At 46.5% G+C, this 18,178-nt stretch overlaps 1 protein-coding gene across 3 annotated transcripts in view; it reads left to right on the top strand.

The window, feature by feature from the left end:
- Positions 1-7,524: 7,524 nt before the first annotated feature.
- PCGF5 (polycomb group ring finger 5) overlaps positions 7,525-18,178 on the top strand; it is a 40,467-nt gene continuing 29,813 nt past the window's right edge. For 2 of the 3 annotated variants that reach the window (XM_082222225.1, XM_082222226.1), the window contains exon 1: positions 7,525-7,817. The gene's annotated coding sequence lies outside the window, so the exon portion shown is untranslated. The remainder of the gene's footprint in view (positions 7,818-18,178) is intronic. The other variant, XM_082222224.1, reaches the window with a different exon arrangement.

Raw genomic sequence — 18,178 nt, 5'->3', positions numbered from 1 at the left:
AGCTCACCTCTCCAAGTTGGTCAGGCTCGTTTGACAGAAACAAGAAATCGAGCCTTTAGTGTCATTGGCTGGGTCCTGCGAAAAACCCTGCCAAATTGAGATTCGGTGGGTGCCTTCTGTGCTAACTTTCAAACACCTGTTGAAAACTTTTATATTCCACCAGGTCTATGCAAGCAAGTTAAGAGTGCAGCCCCCACAATGGGTTGCTGATCTTTGTTGTCAACTTGTTTTTAACCTTTTATGCTTTTATTGTATGGTTTTGTCTTATTTTTACTGTTGTAAACCACTTTGGTTTTTTGTGTGTGATATAGCCGCATAAACATATTTTTATTAAATTAATAGGTAAGATGTTTCGTATAGTAAAAGCTATGGTTTTCCCAGTAGTGATGTATGGAAGTGAAAGCTGGACCATAAAGAAGGCTGATCGCCAAAGAATTGATGCTTTTGATTTATGGTGCTAGAGGAGACTCTTGAGAGTCCCATGGACTGCAAGAAGATCAAACCTATCCATTCTTAAGAAAATCAGCCCTGAGTGGTCACTGGAAGGACAGATGGTGAAGCTGAGGCTCCAATACTTTGGCCACCTCATGAGAAGAAAGACTCCCTGGAAAAGACCCTGATGTTGGGAAAGATGGAGGGCACAAGGAGAAGGGGACGACAGAAGACGAGATGGTTGGATAGTGTTCTTGAAGCTACCAGCATGAGTTTGACCAAACTGTGGGAGGCAGTGGAAGACAGAAGTGCCTGGCGTGCTCTGGTCCATGGGGTCACAAAGAGTCGGACACAACTAAACAACTAAAGAAAACAACAAAATATGTTCATAGACATTTCATGGCAAGGCACATTTGGTATGTAAGCAGCAAGATGGCAAATTGGTTGTTCCTATGTTTTGGTTAAGCCGCACTTCGCTCCTTTTCTGCACTCGGTACTATGAAAGGCTTTACCAACCGCAAGTGTTGTAGTTGTAAAACCACATTAGCGCTACTTGATCTTTCAAGACACATATCATCATAGGAATAGATGGTACACGCAGATGTTGAAGTCCGTCATTTCGTGGTGATGACAAAGTACTGAAATGAGAAGATCTGTTGCTTAGAGAAAACATGTAAATGTTGGGAAGTGGAACAGAGTCCCACAGAGCAGTCAAAAACTCCACCAGTGGAGGAAGTGAAAGTGGTAGTATAATTAGAAGAACAATTCGCCAGCTGGTGTCAGGAACGTCCCCCCCCCCCGAGTGCAGCAGAAGAGTCAGCCTCAGAAACTGAGCTGAGCGAGCAAGGGTCTGACTCTGCAAATGAGAGCTGTCTGTCAGAGTTTAGAGAGGACAGCCCAGCCCCCCTCTTTCCCAAGGAAGACATGGTTAACTACCAAGGAGAGGAAGAGTTGGAAGTTGGCCAAAGCCTTGCCAGGCAACCAGCAGATAAGCCAGTGTCTAAGGCTGTGTCTTCTGGAGAAGAGACAGGCCAGCCAATCAGTCCCAGAACAAGGAGACTGGAGAAGCTGAGAGAGCAACAGAAAGGAAGAAGAAGAAGAAAGGTGGGATTTTGGCAGCCTTCCTGTTGGGGGAGGGACGATGAGCCAGATTGAGCAACTATACTGTTAACGAGAGCGTGCGGAATGCCATGCTCTGGATGTGTTTTTCTTTTGTGTGTGTCTGGATGTGTTTTTCTTGTAAATAAACTTACATAAAACTGACGGAGATTCCTTGCTGCTTATCAGGCTGCTTGGCTGCCAGAGATCGTTATAGCCTGAGACACAGTTCAGTGCTCTGGGCACCATGGGAAATAACTCTGATAGAATAGCCCCAACATTTAGGTTTAGTTAAGGAATAAGGGGTCATTTTGGCTCATAAGATGGCATGGTTTAAGGGTGTCTCTGAAAGTGTCTCTGTCCGCTTTCCGAAATTAAGCAGGAATGGGTTTCGGGAGTCCTACGAACGGTGCCTTGAGCTCCCTAAGAAGAGGCCTGCTGGATCAGGCCAGTATTCTGTCCCCACATTGGCCAACCAAATACCTAGTGGAAGCTCCTTCCTCCGAGACTTCCTGTGATGGTTGCGCATTCTGCGATGGCACCAGGGGTCCTGTGAGGAGGGGAGGGTGTGGAGGTGGCTAAAATATTTTTGCACTAAATTTTGTTTAATAAATAACTATATTAAATCTGTGTATTTAATTATATGCATTCAGTTAACTGTGCATATTAAAAACATTAACTATATTGAACTATATTGAAACACTTTTAATTTACAATATGGAAATTTAATCCAGTGTGTGGCCTGCAGATTCTGTGTCGAGTACCGGTACTCTTGCGGCCTACTTGGTCTGAGAGGTTGGACCACCCTGTGCCAATCTCATCCTAACAACTGGGTTTCATAGGCTTTAATGGGGGGGGGGACAAACCTCTCTTTACACATAAAATATTTCCATTCAGCTATATGCTATACAGCAGCATACATGAGTAATAAGAAAATGCTTAAAACCACAATTTGCCCTTCTTGTAAAATTTGGCTACAGAGGAATGGTTTCCGTTCACCATAAGCACAAAGAAATTAATGAAGTGTACAAGCTACATACGGTAATCCTCTGAAAGCTGAGCTGTTTGTCCCATTCACTTCAAAAGGAAGCACTTGCCCCCATGCTAAACTTTCCCATTGAAACTAATGGGTTTTGTTTTGAGCGTATTAACTTTGGCTGGGTTCTGTCTGCTGCTAATGCTTTTACCAAACAAAAACTATGCAAACAGCTAAGCATCTTCTCAGCTGAATATTTACCCAAAGGCTAAAACTCCCCAGGAATGCTTCAGAAGCTGTTGATTTAAGAGTTATTCTGAATCAGCCACCTTTGTTTACATAGGTCAGAAATCCCACACGGTTTCAGCCAGCACTCTTAGGGCCTTTCCATATGTTTTGAAAACAAGCCTACCCTTTCCTTTTAGCGCTATTAGGGTTGGCAGCATTTTCTGGCCCCGCTCCTATGGCTTTTAACATTAGCCGTGCAGAAATTAAGTAGGCTAAGCTTTCCCCATTACATTTTCTCCATGCCAGGAAAAGCTTCCCATGCTCAGCTTCTGCATGTCAAGATGCTTGTGTGTTTGTTTGTAAACGTTGGCAATCTTAAGCACAGCATTGTCTCTAGGTAGATATGTCTACAGCAGTACCTCAGGTTAAGAACTTAATTCGTTCTGGAGGTCCGTTCTTAACCTGAAACTGTTCTTAACCTGAGGTACCACTTTAGCTAATGGAGCCTCCCACGGCCACCGTGCAATTTCTGTTCTCACCCTGAAGCAAAGTTCTTAACCCGAGGTACTACTTCCAGGTTAGCGGAGTCTGTAACCTGAAGCGTCTGTAACCTGAAGTGTCTGTAACCCGAGGTACCTCTGTATGTTTATAGGCCAGATGAAGTAAGGCATGTTTAGTGAACATGCTGCCCTCCACAAGAACATAAGAAGAGCCTGCAGGCAGGCCAATGGCCTGTCCAGACCAGCATCCTGTTCTCACAACCAGGTGCCTGTGGGAAGCCTGCAAGCTGAACCCAAGCACAAAAGCACTCTCTCTCCTCTTGTGCTTCCTCCAACCGTTGTGGCTAGTAGCCATGACTGCCCTATCCTACACCAATTTGTCCAGTTCTCATTTAAAGCCATCCAAGTTGGTGGTCATCACTGCATTCTGTGGGACGAAGTTCCATAGTTTAACTATGCACTGCATGAAGAAGTCGTTTCTTTTATCTGTCCTGAAAATCCCAGCATTCAGTGTCATTGGTTGTCTGCGTTGGTTGCCTGGATGTTGCTGGGCAACAACTTCCATCAGCCTTGACCACTGACCATGCTGGCTGGGGCTGATGATAACTGGGGGTCCAACAACATCTGGAGGGTATTGTGTTGCCTAGAACTGAAGCAAGGGAAGGGATGCCGGACTGTGGGGAAATACAGTCATACCTCAGGTTGAATGTGCTTCAGGTTGAGTGCTTTCAGGTTGCGCTCCGCGGCAACCCAGAAGTAACGGAGTACGTTACTTCCGGGTTTTGCCGCTTGCGCATGTGCAGACGCTCAAAATGACGTCACGCGCATGCGCGGAAGCGCTGTCGCGTCTTACGTTCTGTTCAGGATGCTGGTAGCTTCGAGAACACTGTCCAACCATCTCGTCCTCTGTCGTCCCCTTCTCCTTGTGCCCTCCATCTTTCCCAACATCAGGGTCTTTTCCAGGGAGTCTTCTCTTCTCATGAGGTGGCCAAAATATTGGAGCCTCAGCTTGAGGATCTGTCCTTCCAGTGAGCACTCAGGGCTGATTTCCTTAAGAATGGATAGGTTTGATCTTCTTGCAGTCCATGGGACTCTCAAGAGTCTCCTCCAGCACCAGAATTCAAAAGCATCAATTCTTCGGCGATCAGCCTTCTTTACTGTCCTGCTCTCAATACTCTCCAATGCTTACTTCTGATGAAATATACAGAGGATCAGGATACATGAGTGGCACTAAACTGTTCCTGCTCAGTGTTTCCCTGCACCGACCCCCTTTCTTGGTGATACTATCCTGTTCTCCTGTGCATTTCCCAACCTAATTTGTCAGCTTTCATTTAAAAATAAGTTTCTAGCCCTTTTTTTGGGGGGGGGGAGGGAATGCATTGGCAGTTTCCCACCCAACCATCAACACTGTTTCTGTCTTCCACTCTTCTGGGCCATGAGTGACAGGGCTGTGCTATGACTGGCAATGAGATCACTGTGACAGCGACAGCCATGATGTGCTTCCTTCCTTTTGCACATATTGGCTGGTGAAGGAGAAAGGGACAAGAATTCTACACTCTCCGTCTTGAAAGGTAGTGCAAGGGAGGGCTGTATTGCTTCAGCCCCCCACTCTTATGCTCTTAACTGGGTGCCCCACGCTCGGTGAAGCTGATGTAGAACTACTGGGGGGCACCAGGTATTTAAAGGCTAGGGCTATTTAGAGATTGGTGGATATGGACTGGCCCTTGGGGGCAGCTGGTGGACTATTTAGGCAAGCAAGGTACTACAGCATAGGTGGTACCCTCAAAGCCAGAGGCTTATTTTAACTCTCCCCCCCTCCATTTTGCTTCCTGCCCTACCCATCAGTTGCTTTGTGTAACTTTGGATGGCCTAGCCTACCTCTCAGCGTTGTCGTGAAGATAAAATGAAAGGAATAACCATGCATGACATCTTGAGCTCCTTGGAGGAAAGGTGGGATCTAAATGTAATAATAACCATCCTCTTTTGTTGCTGGAATTTTTCAGGGCTAAGACCTTGCAATCTCACAATATAGGGTACCAAAAAGATACGAAGTCAGTCTTTCTAGCCCAGTATTGTCTAAACTGTCAGCAGCCATTCAGGGTTTCAGGCAGCTTTGCTCCAACACCACATGTTATTGGACTATGTTATAGGAAAAAACCTGCTCCTTTTCCCTATAGTCCAAGAGCCTGTATAGGGTCCTTAACAGGGTTCCCTATCAGTAGGAGAAAATAACAGAGGCCAACCAGAGAATATTGAGAAGCAATGCAGATAGTAAGCCTGATCTTTATTAAACTGGTTCAACAGGGTCCTCACCACACACAGGAGGGAGGAGGAACCCCAAACAATGGTGCGCAAGCCCTTATATAGACTTTTGTAACTGCCCACCCCGTAGCTCAAGACCACCCCCCAAAACATCATACATACATCACTGAAGGTTGCGTGTTCACAGCAGAAATCCTGTTTGCCAGGATATCTGTTAGTGGTCTCTGATTGCTTTACCTGGGCAGCCTGGCCACTTTTGTGATAGTAAATACTTTTAGTTCCTGAATCCAGGTTACAGGCTCTCCCTATTCACACACAAATACACCCTTAAGACAGGTAGGCAAAAGACAATGGAGAAGCTTGCAGAGAAATATTTTAGGTCAATTTGCAAGTGAAAATGGTTTGGGAGAGTCAAAATGACTTCAGGATTGCTCTCCTGTACTATTTCAGACACAAGGTTTATATACTTATGTATGTGTTTGCATTGTACATTTATGAACGTTGATTTTATATTTGGGTTCTTAGAATTCTTGTAACAGACTACAATTCCCACCATCCCTATTCACTGGCCATACTTGTTTGGGCTGATTGAAGTTGTAATCCAAATGTCTAGAGGGTACCAAGGTGGGAGAGGCTAGTATAAAGAAAAGGACAGAGAATTTTGCAGCACCTTAAAGACTTAAAAACTTTCTATGGGATGAACTTTTGCAGACTACAGTCCACTCTTCACCAGATGCATGAAGTGTTGTCCTGAACTGCAGGAACATAGAGGGGCAAGGTTGTGTGTGTGTGTGTGTGTGTGTACAAACAGTGACGTCAGGATAAACGAAATGCAAGGAAGCAGAGAGAGTGACCATTCTTATTTCATCATGGTAATTCACAAAAAGTAGCTGATAACACATCTTGGTATTGGTAAGCCAATTAACACATATGTGCTAAAAAAAATTCTTTGTCTCAGTTCTATTCACCAGTGATAACCTTAAACGCGTAGCCCAGCAGTCTCCCTGGGGGCGCTTTGTGCCATTCCTCTTTACCTGTGGGGTGTGTCCGTGTGTGTGTGATTTGATTAAATCTGGGGTCTAGAAGCGGGGCATGGGTTTCATTAAAAAGCACCCCCACCCCGCCTTCCTTTCTCCACAATTAGATCACGGATTCGCTGTAGAGCAAAAACAATATAGGATTCCGCTTATACGCCCACAATAGTAGTATAACTCAGGGCATGCCTACAAGCACAAAGTAGCGCGTCGTCAGGGCTGCAAAGGCGCAGGGAAGCTGCCCCACGATTGTATCTGGTTATCTCACGTCGGAATAAACTCTCCCACCACGCTGTTGCTACGCACTAACAAGTGCCTGATCACACTTTCAGGGTGGGCAGGGGGAGTCTCACTGAACTTAGTGCGACTTCATTTGTGCGCAAAACATAACTGGAATCGGGCTGCGCTAATTCCCTTTAGTTGCGTCCCCCTGGTCCCTCTTTTTAATTGCTGAAAGAGGTTGAGACTGAGCGGACGAGAGATCAGCGGGAGGAATAATATTGTAACCCCGCCCCCGCTCTTTCTCTTTTTGCTAGGGGAGTTTGCGCCTCGGGCACCGGACTGATCTCTCGCTCGCGCCATTCACGGCTAAGAATTCCCGTCAGTCCGAAGGCGCGGGTAAGGGCAGGCTGGAAGGGCCGCGGCTTCGCGGGACCTCGGCGCGCATGTGCGACGCGCACGCTCCTTCCGCCGGAGCCCTGGCAGCATGTGCGCAGCCAGGCCAGGAAGGGTAAATTCCGCGCTCGCCAAAAGGGCCGCCCGACACCATTGGCTCCGCTTGCGCGCGCACGTGTGTGTTGGGAGTGTGGGGGGGTGCGGGAGAGAGAAGGCGAGTGTGGAAGCTTCGGGAGCGCGCACGCGACGGGAGCCGAAGTCCCCTCAAAGCGGGGCAGAACTTGCCAGCCCTGCTCTTCCCCTGCGGGGCTCCGTGTGTCGGCGGCGGCATGGCTGCGAGGCGGCGGCGGCGGCGAGGGCGGGCGGCGAAAGGCTGTGCCCCAGTTTGCGTCCAATCAGAGAGTGCATTGCGTGCACCGAGCAGGGCAGCAATGCGTAAACAACCAGCCCTGGGAAAGTCCTCCGCCCCCCTGCGCCGCTCCCTCCGCGCCGCTCCGCGCGAGGCTTCCTCCTCCCCCCCGTCCTTCCTCCTCCTCCCTCCCCCGTGGAAGTCCTGTCAGCTGAACAGCAGCGCCGAGCGCGCCTCGCTTCCCCGCGCCGCCTCGCCTGCCTCCCGCCCGTAACTCCCGCGCCGCGTCCTCGGGGCGCTCCCGCTGCGCTGCTCGGGGGAAGGTAAGGGAAAGCGTCTTGCCCAGCCAGCCAGCCCGCTCGTCCCCGGCCGCCCTGCTGCTCCCTCACCACCCCAGAGGAAAGTTAAGGCGGGGGAGGGCAGCGGGATGGCGTGGGGGGGGAGGGAGGAGGAGGAGGAGGGTTCGTCTGTCATAACAAGTTGCTGAACGTGCTTCTGCCGGAATCGCGCCTTGCAGCAGCAGCAGCCGAAGCCAAAGGCGGGCTGGGAAGCGAGGCTGCTCCTGCGAGGCTCGGGAAGGGGCCGGAGCGGAGAGTTAACTTTCTCTCCCGCGTCCCCGCCGCCTCCTATAATTAAGGAACCTGCGTCGAGACAAGGGAAGCTGGGACTTCCCATGCCCTGGAAAGGGGCAGGAAGGTGTCCTGGCGATGGTGCCTGCGAGCTTCGCAATGGGGAACCGAGCGCAGCACCACCAGCACCGCATCTTCTTGGATGTCTCTTGCATTTGGCTGCTGCGTCGCTTCTTCCCTGCCGGGCTTTTTTTCTAGCACGTCGCTAGTTTTTGACGAAAGGCTCCTTGTCCGGAGGAGCGCCCGTTCCGCCGGCTCCTTACTCCCGAGGTGGCTCGGCCGGCTTCCGCTTCTGGAGCTTGCTCGGATCATTCTTATATAAGATGTCACAGGAGGAGGAGATGGAGGAGCGACGCACGTCCTGGATGTGGCGAAGGGAGAGCTGGGCGCTCGCTCGGTGTTGACGGCGCCGATGGGCCACGATGCCGCGGACGCACACAAACACACACACACACACACACACACACACACACACACACCTGTCTGATCTCAAAAGTGAAACTGACATGCTGATATTACACCTGATCTCGCGGGTGCGGTAAAGGGGAGCGTTAAAGGCACTCAGGATTGAGGCATCCCCCCTTCAGGCTCCTGGTACCCATCTCCCTGGGGGCATGGTTGCTCTTCCCGCCCCCGCACTTTCGTCATGAAGGAAATGGGGAATAAATATTTGAGGATTTGGGGGCGTGGGTGAAGGGGAAGAGAATCCGGCCGGTTGAGAAGGACCTTCGGTGTAAAGTGGTTTGTGGATTACAACCCACGTGCGTTTTTGCTTGTTAGTATGGCCCGGAGATGGTGACTGAATGGATGAATCATCAGTTCCACAGAATAGTGACTCACCTCGCTCTGTGTGTGTGTTGAGAGAGAGAGAAAGATGGACTCACACACACACACATTGTAAAAAGATACTAATTGTCCAAAAGCTGTTTTTATTTTATGGGTTTCGCCATTTAATTGACACAACAACTCTGTGAAGTAGGTCAGGCCAAGAGATGGTGACTGACCCAAGGTCACCTAGTGAACTTTATGGCTTAGTGGGGATTTGAACCCTGCTCTCCCAGGTCCTAGTCCAACGCTCTAACCATTATGCCATAACCACTTATGCCATTCTTAACACATTTTGCCTGGGATTGGAGCCTGCTTTCATGCACACCTGTTTAGAATGGGTGTGTTAAACTGTTATCCTAAATGTGCTTTGATGGGGAGTCTCTTTAGGGTCAGGATGTTCCAGGTCATTTGAAATTAATTGGAGCTTTGAACCTTTCCCAGCAATCTTCGGTTGCTTTTCCTGCCCTAGATAAGGGGAAACTCCTGTGGACTATTTAATACTTTGATTTCCTTCTTGGAGATTGCCTTGGCGATGCTATGGACTATAAGAAAATGTTGAATATTGAATCAGTAAGGTTGAAAGCTTCAAAAGAAACTCATGACCATGTTGCAAGACATGGTGTAGTAAAGTGGCAAGAAGACACCTGATGCAGCCACCTTGCTGAAGCTTGGCAGGTCTGAGTCTTGCCAGTACCTGGATAGAAAACTACCTGAGAGTGCTGTGTTTCGTGATGGAAGGAAAGTGAGATGTAAATGAAATACATAAGCAATCACCCCTGTAGAATCAAAGTAAATTGACTCCATAAATGTACAGTCTGCAGTTAGTGCCCTACTACTGTGGTTTGGGATTTATTTATTGGTAATTGATAAAAAAAAATTGTATGCCACTGAACTGTTGAAACTCCTAAGCAGCTTACATAACATGTAAGAGATACTATTTATAAAGGTCAAAAGTTTAAAACAACTCCAAATGTGAATAGAATCAGTAGTTTAAATACTTATTAAAATACGTGTCGCATCTGATTAGGCTTGCCTAAACAAAAAGCTTTTTATCAGGTGCTGATAACAAGGCGACCAAAGTGCCTGTCCAGTATCAATGTGCATAGGATGGGCCACATGGCCCCAGTAGGACTGTAACTGTGCAAAATAGTACTACTGTACTACTACTACTACTGTTTTTTGTAGGCATGTACTTTGCCCAGTTCCTTTGCTTCTGGTGGTTCTCTGGTGGTTTCTGATGAGCTGACTAAGGGCTCATCCAGATTTCCCTTTGTGCTGTGCTTTCCAGGCACAGGCCTGTGCCTTTCAGATCATTGTCTAAGCAGGTTTTCTTTTGTTTTTATGCCCCCACACCTTTCCCCAGGAAACCCCACTGTTTACTGCTGAATCAGAACACACAGCAAACGGGTTTTCTGCAGATTGTTGTTTGTTTCCTTTCAGTCTTAACAACGGGTTTTCCTGGTGGATGCAGGTGGACATACAAAGTGTAGACCTGCGCCTGGAAAGCATAGCACAAAAGAAAGTCTGGATGAGCTGTAGCAGCAGAGGGCCAGGAGTAGGAGATGAAGGCCTCCCCAGGACAGGCACCAGCAATGGGTCCTGCTAGGGCCCTGGCAGATGTGTCCAAGGATGTTGAGTGCTGATGCTAGCCCTGGCTGTGAGAAGAGTTGGGAAGAGAGAGAGAGAGAGAGAGCCCAGAGCTGCAGAATAGACAGACTGGAGATGGGCAGAGTCTGTTGCTAGCTCTGCTATAGCCAAGAGTAGGGAAGTGGAAGCTGGGAGAAAGAATGCAGTGTCCCTTCTGGAAGTGGCAAAAAAGAAGGGAGGATTAGGCCAAGAGCATGTTCTGCAGATGCAATTCAGAGGCCTAGATGGGCGTTATACAGAAATGGGATGAGTCTAGCCACTACCAAAGTTTGGTGTACCAAACAATGTTCTCCAGATCTAATTGTTCAAGTGAGTTACCACCTTTAAGGAAAGACAAGCCATTGAGTTAAAAGGGTCTTTGAGCCAAGAGCTGTTTAGGATAGAGAGCATCCTGTGACGTTGCCCCATGGCTGTCCACAAAAGCCAAGTACAAGCATCATCAATGTCAGTGCTGCATGGGTCAGAATCAGGCAGAGAGCAAGCATGTCAATAGTAGGACTCTGGTAGCTAATTAACCAACTTACAGGCTTTCAGGCTACTGCAAATACAGACAAGTCTGCACAGATCTGTGTGCCTAACATAGAGTGGCCATTTGCTGCAACAGATCTGCATGGTGGACTTGCACAGTTGTATGATATAGGATGTTGCAGAAGCTATGTCTGTGAAAGCAACCAAGTGTACCATGGCAGCCACAAATGCTGGATCAGAACAGCCATCTAAATTCTGTCAAATCTGTTGCCCCATTAAAGTTAAAACAGCATTGCCTAATGACAGATATTACTTGGAAAAAAGAAATAGTCATCGTGATAGCTTTCTGTCATTTCATGCAAAGACACAGAAGGTTAAGAACTGGTCCAAATACTGCCTTGTGTCACAAACAACCAATGAAGCTGGGTTAGAAAGTACACACAGGAGGCTGGAGGAGTCAGTTGGAGTTAGGTACAACCAGTCAGGGTGTACCAGTTGAGATGTTCTACGAATATCCAGCTGCACAAATATGAGATGGGAGATACTTGGCTTGCCGGCAGTACATGTGAAAAGGATCTAGGGGGTCTTAGTAACATTAGTCAGCAACAAAAAGCAGTAATGCTGTTCTAGGCTGCAGCAACAGAAGTCTGGTGTCCTGATCAAGGGAAGTAACAGTCCAATTTTATTCTGCCTTGGTCAGACCACACCTGAAGTACTGTGTCCAGTTCTGGGCACCACGATTGAAGAAGGATATTGACAAGCTGGCAGAGGAGGCCAACCAAGATGATCGAGGGTCTGGAAAACAAGCCTTATGGGGAACATAAGGGAGTTTGGTATGATCAGCCTGGTAAAGAGGAGGCTGAGAGGAGATATGATAGCGCTCTTCAGATATCTAAAGTTTTGTCTAATGGATGGAGCAAGCTTGTTTTCTCCTGCTCTGGAGGGTAGGAGCCAAATCAGTGGCTTCAAATTACAAGAAAGGAGATTCTGACTAAACATCAGCAGGAACTTTCTGACAGTAAGAGCTGTCTGACAGTGGAAGAGACTCCCTCAGAATGTGGTGGAATCTCCTTCCATGGAAGTTTTAAAGCAGAATGGATGGCCATCTGTCATATGATTTAGCTGAGATTGCTGCATTGTAGAGGGCTGAACTGGATGACCTTTGGGGTCCCCTCTAAGTCTACAGTTATATGATTCTAACGCAGGAGTTTTGTTGATTATCCCCTGACATCACTATCCTTGATCTTATTTCTGATGCACTTCAAAGGAATTGGTACTTCTGTTTGGCAGCATCTAATTTCTGGAGAGTCCTGCCCTTTGATATTAGGAAAGCAGCTTGGATGTATTGCTTCCAGCACCTCCTAAACACTTTTTTGTTTAGACAAGCTTACCCAGACTACTGATTTTACTTGTTTTCTGACAAATAGTAAAACAACTTTTTTTTTACCCTTTTCTCAGCATGCTAATGAATATATTATTTCATATTAACCGCTTAGATGTTTGCAATGATTGAGCAGAATATAAATCCTGCAAAGTAAAAATAAGTGTTAAAATATTCAAAGTGTCTGTAGAGTGGGACTAAAAGTAGCAAGATTTTCTGTAACTGTAAAGTTGTCATACATTGTTTTGACTGAGAATGGAAGGACTGCAGCTTTCCTGTTTCAACGGAAATAGATGAAAACCCAACCATAACTGTCCTGTTTCTGGAAAAAGCCCCCATGACTAGTCCTGATAGGACAGCAAGGTTGGGATGGAATGGGGCAGTGAACAAGGCAAATTCCATAGATCTGCTGTGCATTGGACTCTATCTGAAATTGTGCTTGGCTATAAAGACCCTTACTGTAGGTTTGGCTTGAAAATCCAGTCCACTTCAGTCTGAAGGTTCTCAAATCCACTGGCAGAAGTAATTGAATTAGGCACCCATTCTAGTGGTAGCAACATCCTGGTAATGTGTCACAGGATAGGCACTTTGCTGTTCCATTTTTCCTAGGGAAAGAGGAGCACCGCTTTATTAAAGAGTGTACAGTTGTGGCGAAATTTTCAAACTTTATGCAGTTGCCAATTCTCATCTCATATTGTTCATCTTGTATTGTTCTCTCGGTATGAAAACTGCCCATACCGACACCGGTTGTGTGGGAGTCTGGTGGATCTGAAAGATGCACAGCGTCCTTTGTCAGTTCAAAGTGACCCTGTTGCCTATTTATTCCTTTAACCATTGTCTTTATTTGGCTTATTATATCTGACCCTAGCTGTGATTTTGTTCTCATTAGTGGCAACCCTGCAAGTTCATGTAGTTAAAGCAGAACCCAGTGGCTAGCAAGAAAAGGTTGCAGAGCAGGTCAGAACTGCCATGTTTGAAGTGGCAAAGTTGTCTGCAGTTCCACGAAAGCAGAGAGGCCTCCCTGAATGCAGTAACGATAAACTTTGTTTCCTGTTCGTATATCATTAACATGGCTATTGGGCAGCTATACCGACCTGACATCTTATACTACCATATTTACTCAGGTCTAATGCCCCATCGAATCTAATGCACACCTCGGTTTTCAGAACCTTAAAACCAAAAAAGGTATTTGCTGGTGAATGTAAATGTGCCATTGAATCTAATGCACACCTTAATTTTCACAACGTAATTTCGCCAAAAAAAGGTGAGCATTCGATTCGAGTAAATACGGTATGTCAGTTTCCAGCGCTGTGCAACATGCTCTGGTGTTGCACTAGCAGAGTAGGCACCATGCCTTTAGAATCGTAGAATTGTGGAGTTGGAAGGGACCACAAGGGTCATCTAGTCCAGCCTCCTGAAATGCAGGGATCTTTTTGCCCAGCATGGGGCTCAAACCTATGACCCTGAGGTTCATAGTCTCGTGCTCTACCGGCTGAGCTATTCCGCAAGCTCTAATGTTACGTTAGAGGGTTGCAACAGAGGTGAAGGGCAGATGGGCAGGGTCAGGCTGCTAGTGATACTTGCTAGTATCAACACTTCCAAACAATCATTTTAGTGAGGCTCTGTCTGGAGTAGTAGAAATCCATAGGTTATTCTTCTATCGTCTGATCCTGCAGCTTTGATCCTGCGCAGGTGTATAGCAGGATGAGGGTGAATGAACAGCATGTCAATATAGCCCTGCTGTTCAGGAACATTACAAGGAAACCTCACACATTGGTGTGGTCAGTGCCAACTGTGCTGGGTACTAGTGGCCTCTGTATATCACAATGGAAGGTTGTTGTGTATGTAGCATAGGCGTAGCCAGGATTTTTGTTGCGGGGGGGGGCAGAGCCTCAGTTAGCTGTGCATTTTTATTGATTTCTATTGATTGGGGGGGCTGTGTCTCCCTGCCCCCCTTGGCTACTACGCCCATGGCGGGCAGCAACAGGAGGTGAGATGGTTTGCTAGCCTCCAGCAGTCGTTTTATGGTGAAGAAAATTCTCATCCGCACTGTTAAGCACCAGGAAGCAGCAATGGAGGCCAGGTGTGCTGAAGCTGATGCCAGCCGCCCGTGTCTGCACAACTATGATTATCCAGTCAAAAACCATGTAGCTGTAACCCACATTATTCTGGCTGCAGCCTAACCTTCCTATCCTACACCTCCCAAGGCTAAAAGATATGAGCAAGGATCTCGCCTGGTGGCCATGGAACGATGCTGGGTGATTTCACCCAACGAAGGACCTTGTCAGCCACCACTGATAACATGACACAGGAATAGTGGAGATGTGGTATATAAGGTCATGGACATCTAGGCTGCACTGTGGGTAGAAAATAAAGACGGTCTTGAAAGTAATCTCTAATCACAGGATGTTGTGTTGGAAAAATCAAAGCATTAAACAAGGAAACTTTTGCTCAGCACAAGAAGATCAAACAAGTGCTGAATTACGTCAGACTTTTCTGCCTTTCCAGACAAGCGCAGTATTTTGGATTCTTACCTGAACGTAGCTGTCTTTAATGCTCTCACAGTTTTGTATATGTTGAGATAAGATTACATCTAACACAAACCTTCCTGGGCCAGAAGAACCCTACGTTACTCTGTTCCATTCTTGTTTTGCAATGAAAAAGGGATGAGAAGAGGCAAGGTCATACTTATTGCAGATAATTTGGTTCTCCTTAATGTTCCCAGAAAGATGAGGTAATCTGTACACGAACTCTCTAATTCCTCCCAAAGGTCATATCTGAATTCCATGTTGATTTTTATACCTGATAATAAAATCCTGTGACTGGTGAAGGTCGGAAGGAATTATTTAGAAACAGGTGAATTCCACAGACTGGGTTTAATGGAAGTAATAATAAAGCATTATAGTATTGGCACAGACTGGCAGGGTTTTTTGTGGTGTGTGTGTGTAAAACACAGGGGTAGAGGCAAGAAGCTGTTGTGGGTGTTTAGCAAGACTCAACATGAGCAGTAGTTATCTGAACTTGGGGAAACTGCAGAGTTGTCTGTCCTCTTTATGATTTTACCGAATTAGTAGTAGTTTTTCCAAAGAATCCTGTGCTTCATGAGTAGAGGGAAAGGGCTAAATGAAATACATGTGCAGAGATGGAAGCTTCACATTTAGGCATCATATGCTAACTACAAGTAGTCCATCTTGGGGGGAGGTGTAGATTTGTAATCATTACTCATAAGCAGCAATGAATACTGTTGTTTTCTCTCATCATCTCTGTAGAAGAAAAGATGGCATGCAGGTGACATACATTATATTTTGAAGCAGGCCTTCCGCCTAATTACGCTTTAGGAAAGGTAAATGGGTAGGAAGGGCATTTCAGTAAGGGCAGAGAAGAAGAAGCATCCTCAATTTTTACTCCAGGTATGGAAAAGGGCTTTCTAGGGCCAATTGTAATCCAGGATCAGTGGCACATGAACTTTGAGACATTTGCATATGAACAAAAATACAAGATCTTGTGAACTGCTCCCAGCCAGAATCAACTTTTATATCAACTTCCCATTAATTAATTAATTAATTAATTAATTAATGTTAGTGTGGTATATTAGTTTTGAAACTGTTAACTGCCACTGGTTTGAAACTAGGAACGGCTCATCTAAAATTGGCAATAGTTTGCCGTGGTGACTGAACAAATAAGCTGCATATGTATTTGTTTCAGTTCACCATAACAGACTGCATTTTAACCATCCAAATTCGCTTGCCCATCTGTGGAAAAGTAGCTTGAATAAATTAGTGCAGGTGGATGTGTTTAGTTGTTGTTTTTTATTGGTGACAAAGCTGTATTTCCTGTATGAGGACTTCTCTCTCCCTTTTTCTTTCTCCCTGTAGCTTTAACAAACAGACAGACAGACAGACAGACAGACAGACAGACAGACAGACAGACAGATCACACTGCAGCCTGGAAAGACCAAGCTGCTGAGTCGGTTCATTTACCCATATATTTAAGGGAAAATACATTTGAATTGTCTGATGAACTAGAACAGGAGTTATAATCCTGCTCTTGTCAGGCACAAGACAGAATTTTAAGTGGAATGTTTTGAACTAACTTCTCAATTGTGAATACAGGTAGAGGAAAAGGGAGTTTACAGTAAGAGTAAATAATATGAAACAACAGGTGTCAATAAGATTCTGTAGTTCTTTAGCAGAATTTAAGCTAAGATGCAATCTGGCAATATGTCTAGGGTGGTACAATGTGGATTTTGTCACAACATATTTTAATCTGGATCTGAGTGGAATACCGTAACTGCAAATTCTTTTTAGTTCTATGTTTCAATCATTGTTGTATAAGATACCATGTGCTATTTTTTTCATGTGTTCCTAATTCTACTGTAATATATGAAGCACCCTTATACTTGGTCCATCGTTGCAAATTCATATCCTGTACAGGTGTTGTATACAATTGCTTTCTTGATGGTGGAGATGATGGGCATTTGGGACAGAAGTGAAGTTAAATGTAATGTACACAAACAGTTAATGAATTTTCATGCACTGTTTGGGGCACAGTTTCACTAGAAAGAACCCTAGGTCAACGCTGTGAAACCTCTCATGACCATTCATTTTGTGTGGTGTGGAAGAAGAAAAAATAGGAGTGATAATAATGGTTTAAACCAGTGTTTCCCAACCGGTGTTCCGCGGCACACTAGTGTGCCGTGAGACACCGGCTGGTGTGCCGTGGGAGGGAGGCGGGCGAGTCGGGCGGCGAGAGGCGGCGGCGGCGAGGATCCGCGTCGAGCCGGGGGCGGCTCCGCGGTGGTGGTGCCGAGCGGCGGGGCAGCACGCGCAAAAGGGAGGAGCGCGAGACAGCGGAGGAGGAGGAGGCCGGCATGTCCGGGCAGCAGCAGCAACAGCAGCAGCAGCAACTCCCGGCGACGGCTCCTCCTCCGCCCGCTATCGCCACCACCACCACAACAGCCGCCGCCGCCTCAGCTGCCGCCGTCCCTCAGTCCCTCGCTCTGCTGCCTCCTCCCACCCCGGCAAGGGGAAGGGAAAAAACGTTCACTTTTGTGTGTCCCTCCCGGCGTGACGCTGCGCGCTGACGTCACGGGGCGGGGCTTTAATGGTGGTGTGCCGCGAGATTTTTTTTCCGGTAAACAGGTGTGCCGTTGCCCAAAAACGTTTGGGAAACACTGGTTTAAACCAGTGATGGTTTTCTAGAAAAACAGGTGCCAGAATTGAGTTCCAACTGAAAAAAAGCCCTGGTTTAAGCCATCTCCAGGGGTTTTGGAACCCCTGGGCATGCTAGTCTAGGGGCACTTCCAGACAATTGTTATTTGCAGGTGGGATTCAGTGGCATATTAGCAACAACAAATTTGCTTCCAAAAAACCTTTGGGCTTTTTGCAATAATGACTGGACTTACAAAGCTTGGTCAACTTTAAGATCCATTTCATCTCTTCTAATGCCCAGTCTAAGGCCCATTTGTAAGCATGCTGTCTACTGTGACATGTTTTTTGTTCATGTTCCTGTGAATGAATTTTGTTGCCCAAGTGCATCTCCATCTACCACTGAAAGAAACTACATCCTTTCATCTGAGTTTTAAAAACAGGCATTTCCCTGCTTTTCTATAACAGTCTGGTTCTCACTTGTCTCCTCCATGGCCAAGAAACCCTTTCCACCAATCTGAATCATGGCCCTCTCAACCACCTGGCCCTTAGAATCTGGTGCAACAACTTTGAAAGGATGTGCA

Source organism: Podarcis vaucheri (assembly GCF_965113315.1).
Source record: "Podarcis vaucheri genome assembly, chromosome: 5".
NCBI classification, from domain to species: Eukaryota; Metazoa; Chordata; class Lepidosauria; order Squamata; family Lacertidae; genus Podarcis; species Podarcis vaucheri.
This window is presented reverse-complemented; position numbering and strand designations above follow the sequence as displayed.